Below are 5,466 nucleotides of genomic sequence, written 5' to 3'. Positions count from 1 at the left end.
CTAATGCAACACATACGATAGGCAATTAATAAGTTTGGCTACTAGCATGGCATGCGAGTCAATTCAAAGCATGTGATAGTGCATGTATTCAAGTAAAGAGTTTGAATTTGACATTTGAATAATGTAATGAGCCGAACTTTTATGCATGTAAAACGAATGGATGCAAGTCATGGGAATGCTAATTTGAAAATGATGTCCCTAAACCAACCATTATAAGCTGGTATATAAAAGGGAGAAAGACGTGGGGTTGGAAGACATACACATTATTACAACATTGGGCCCTCACGCAGAAGGGTCCAAATGTCCAAGTGTTTGAATAAATCAATATCACAAATCCGAATGAATAATAATGAAAAGGGGCTGTCTAATTTATTACAACAAATAATATGTAATGATTGCACGATGCTCCTTAGGAATTACTTTGTCTGCCTTACTGAGACTTGTTCTGTTTCACCTTATCATTGCTTTCAACCAAAAGTGTATTGTTTGCAATTTATTGGAGCCTTGTCAACCTAAAACAAGACTTAGTCGAGCCCCAAATAAATCCAATCATACCTTGTTTTTCTTTGCGGAAAACTATTTTTTTTGTGCCTGAGGTGAAACAGTACAGACAGGGTATTCCTAGCCATGTTTGTCTCATCTACCCTTCTCTATCATAGAAAATAGTCAAGAGAGGAGCGAACTCGGTTCCCAAATCATCTATGGTTGCAAGTTGATTCGTAAGATGATTTTGGATACAATAGGACAAAGATCAATAAATGCAATGCATAACAACCACCCTTCCCTCCTATCATGAAGCGAATTCAAGAAGGGAAGTAACGACACTTCAAGGTTCATCAAATTATCATGAATTGATGTAAGACAAGCCTTGACACAATAATAGACTCCGGCATAATGTCTGGCCATAAAGAAGCTTCAAGATTCATCAAAACATCATGAATTAATGAAAGACAAACCTTGACACAATAAACTCGGTATAATGTCCGACCGAATTCAATCAATCATATTGGTTCTTTATGTTGGTTGATTCATTTTAAACTCAATTTTATTAGCCTATTTTATATTACCTTTCCTTTTCTTTAATCTATTAAGTCCACGGTGATATTTACATCCACTAAGTCCGAAAGACAATAAAGGAAAATAAGTGTCGACTTAACTTGAGGAAATAAACCTTATTTTCTTCAGAGAAAATTACAAAGGAAGAGTCAAACTTATTTACAAGTTAGGAATTTCAAGTCAAACCCAAGATGCGCACAAGAACAAGTTAAACTTAGAAGAGTGATAATGACTTAGAAAAACCCAAAGTGAGCAATAATGACTTGAAATCCAAACTTGGTAATAAGTGATAATGACACTTTCCTTGGTGATTTCCAAGGGGCAATTAATCCCTTAAAAGTAGACACACTGGTGATAAAAGAACTGAAAATTAAATGATTGTACTTTAGTTTAAGAAAGTTTTTATGCCTTTGGTAGTGAACCTCTAAAGAGATTAAATCATTAAGCATGAGAAAAGTTTCTTTTCTATACTTGAACCACAATCTTAATTTTTCACAACTTTTTAATCAAAATAATCGAGGAATGAAGGGAGGTTACAGAGATGATTATGCAAAGTTGATTAATTGGTTAATATAACACAAACATAATATGTAAAACAAACTTATTGAAATAAATTAAACAGCCCCTAACTAACATACAATAGTGCTGAAATTAAACTATAGAAGGTGCACAATCATAGAGAGATTAAAGCTAGTATAATTATGAGGAAGGGTGGCTAACCCCTCCCCACTTTTACAACTTCAAATCACATAGTTTAGATATTGAAAAACAGCCCCAAAACAGTAGCAAAAGTTGACAAAAACAAGTGGGAAACACATGGATTTAAGCTAGGAGTAAGGTTCAAGCAAGGGGGATTAACGCTTCCACCTTTGGGTAGCTTTTAATCACAAGTTTCAGCCCTCAAAACAGTCCAAAAATAGTATGAAAACACAAGAAAAAGATGAACAAAGATTGAAATAAAAGCTACATGGGGTGTTCTTGTTGTAAATCAAACTTGATTCCAAGGCACCCTCAAGTTTGAGTATGATTTTCAATTCTCAAATCAAGTTCAAGTACAAGCTCTTGTATGGTATGTATGGATGATATGAGAGCTTCAAGGCTTATGGAAGAACAAGAAGGATGATAGCTTTGATTTTTTCTAACTCTTGATATTTCCAACTCAATCTTGATATTTCTAACTCACTTGATATTGATTTGATATCTCTAACCAAATTCTATATATGTTTTTCAACCTCCATCTAGCAGTCTGAACCCTACTATTTATAGGTCTCGAGCAGGTTTGATCAAAATATCTACAGAATTGGGTAGTTGGTAGAACACTGCTGAAACTGCCTGAAAAGTCAAGAGGTCCAACCGAACTTCAGTGTATTTCCATTATCTCTTACTTTCAGGTTCAATACAGGTTGATACAAGGTACAATACTGAAATTTCGGGGTAGAAATACAGTGGGTATGGCATGTTGGAATTGTTTAGAGCTCGAACTTGAATTCTTTTATTGAGAATTTAAACCACTGGCTCAATGTAATCGTCATCATCTAGTGCTCGGAATCGAGTGCCTAAGTCTTACGAGCGGTCAAAATTGGGGTGTCTACAGTTGCCCCTCTTTGACAAAGCTCCAAGTCATTTTACGACGTGAGTGAATGTCAAAGTCCGAAGATGACCCATTTGACAAGATCGTAAGACTTTGGCAAAAACAAACAAATGCACACACAATTGGTTGAACCCGAGGGTTGCCTACGTATCCCGTTGTAAGAAATCAAACCTGCGTAGTTCAGGGGCAAGATGCAAAATGATATGTAAAACATAACTTAGGATCATGCAATGAAATGCAAAACATAACTTATGATCATGCAATGAAATGCAATCAAGACAATGATGTGACACTGAACGAAAGTATAAATCAGAGCAAAACAAATCTAACCGTGTTTCACACGAGGAATAGTGAAGTTTGAAATCCAATCGCTCCATTCGCAAGAGGAGGAAAATTTGAAATCCAATCGCTCTGTTCGCGAGAGGAGGAATAGTGAAGTCCAATCGCTCCGTTCGCGAGAGGAGGAATAGTGAAGTCCAAGTGCGTCTTTTCGCAAGAGGAGGAATGGTGAAGTCCAAACGCATCTTTTCGCGAGAGGAGGAATGGTGAAGTCCAAACGCGTTTTTTCGCGAGAAGAGGAATGGTGAAATTGAACTTGAGATTGAACATGTTTTAACTGGATAAACATGAAATTCTAATTTTGAAGTCCAAACGCGTCTTACTGGTAGAATGATTTCTTTGTTTTTGTTTGATTTGATTGATTTTTGATTTTTTTTTACCTATACATATACGGGTATATACACAAATATATACGGGAGATATATATGATAAGCGTACGCAAAACATGCAAAAAGAAAGGAACAAAATGCATGGATGTGGAGATGCGAGATTTCGAACCCCTGACCTCAGGTTTAACTCCTTGGTCCCTCGACCACTGAGCCATGCCACTCTTGTGACAAAATATACACACAAATATATATATATATATATATATATATATACAAGACATATATACACAAAACCAAAACAAAACAAAAAAAGACAATTGTTGTGGGGTTCAAACCCCTGACCTCGGGTTTAGCCTTTCAGCCTTCAACCACTGAGCCAAAGCCACTTTTGTAACAAAAATTCAAACAAATATGTATATAATACATAAATATACAATACATGTACATATATGTATACAACTCTCCCGCCTCTCTCTCTTCCTTCGAAAACCACGTCTGGCACGCGGCCTCATTTTTTTTGCGTCAACCGGTGTTAGCTGGCTGACAAATGCCTCAACCCTCTCTCTTTCTTTGTTTTTCTCTCTCATCTTCTTCTTCTCTTTTTTCTCCCGTCTCCTTCTTCTCTTCCTTCTCTATTTTTGTCTTCTTTTCTTTCTCTGAGAGAGGCAAAACAGAGGGACTAAGAGAGACAGAACTCAGTCTGCTCTCTGCCATTTCTCTGCAACTCCCTTCTTTTATACCTCTCTCTTTTTACACATGGCTTCGTCTCGCCTCCTTTCTCTCTTTCCGGATCTTAATGATCCATCGAGCTCTACTAGGCCAAGTGCCCCTGCTCTTACTCATCCTAGTCTTCCTACACTGACAATTGAGCAAGTGATGGCTGTTCAAACTGACATTGAGGCCAACCACTACACGTTGAAGTCTTATATGGAGACAGTGGCCGCGGTCACTAACTTGTATCACCATCTGCAAAATACGACGTGTGAGGTACATCGGGTTAACACCCAACTCACTCTGCTCCAGCGTATGTACAAGGATACGCGATCAGAAATTTGTGCGTTAAAGGCAGAGAACAAAGAGCTTAAACAAAAGGCCACCTCCATGGAGAATAAAGAGGTAAAATGACAGGCCACTTCTATGGTCCGGTTCGGAGCACCGTCATACTTTGCCTTTGATGGTCGGTGAAGAGTTAACTCTCTTAGTGAAAGCACTGGGGCAGGGCCTTGTCTTGGTGAAAACATTGAGGCAGGGCCTTCGAAGGCCTCCTAGAATGAAATTGAGATGAAGAAATCAATGGGAGAGTCAAGCAAACAAGGTCGGCGTATGGCGGTTTGCCGGAGGTTGGCGTGTGGCCGTTGCCGAAGAAAAAAGAAGAGCAAGATCCCTCTCTTTTTTTCTTTTCTTTTTTTCTCTCTTTTTTTCTCTCTTTTTTTTTTCTTTTATTTTTTCTTTCCTTTTTTTTTCTCTCTCTCTCTCTCTTTTTTTTATTTTGTTATTATTTTTTCTTTTCTCTCTTTTTTTATTTTTTCATTCTTTTTTATTTTATTATTGATTGATTTTTTTTTCTTATTATTTATTTTTTTGTGTATATTTTGTACAAATGTGATCAATACAACAAGTTTTTTTTTTTAATTTTTTTTTATGCAACTCCGAATAACAAATCCGAATAATGAACATAAAACGGCACTTTTTATGCAACTCTGAATTCCGAATAAGAAATCCGAATAATGAACATAAAATGGATACAAAACAGACAAAACTTGATAAATATACCCAAAACTAAACACAAAATGGACCAAAACAGAGCAACATGTATGGAACAGAATACCTACTTTACAGATTTATTAGAATAAAATAAAGTAAACAAAATTTTTTCTTGTCTATATTTACTTATTTATTTAGTAGTAGTATTATTGTTTATTACTATTATTATTACACTCAAAATAAACAAATTGATTTTCATATATATATATATATATATATACTCAAATAAAATAAAAATCACATTTTATATGAATAAAAGAAAACAACCCCATTATCTCTTTTTTTTTTTCTTTATATTATTATGAAATAAAACTATACAACAAAGGATTTGATTCCCCCCCCCCCTCTACTCTCCTTTTTATTTTTATTTTTTTGTAAAACTACAAT

The sequence above is a fragment of the Camellia sinensis genome, chromosome 10 (genome assembly GCF_055761805.1).
Source record: "Camellia sinensis isolate YWXY chromosome 10, ASM5576180v1, whole genome shotgun sequence".
NCBI lineage: Eukaryota > Viridiplantae > Streptophyta > Magnoliopsida > Ericales > Theaceae > Camellia > Camellia sinensis.
The sequence above is the reverse complement of the archived record's forward strand: the minus strand, read 5'-3'. Positions refer to the sequence as shown.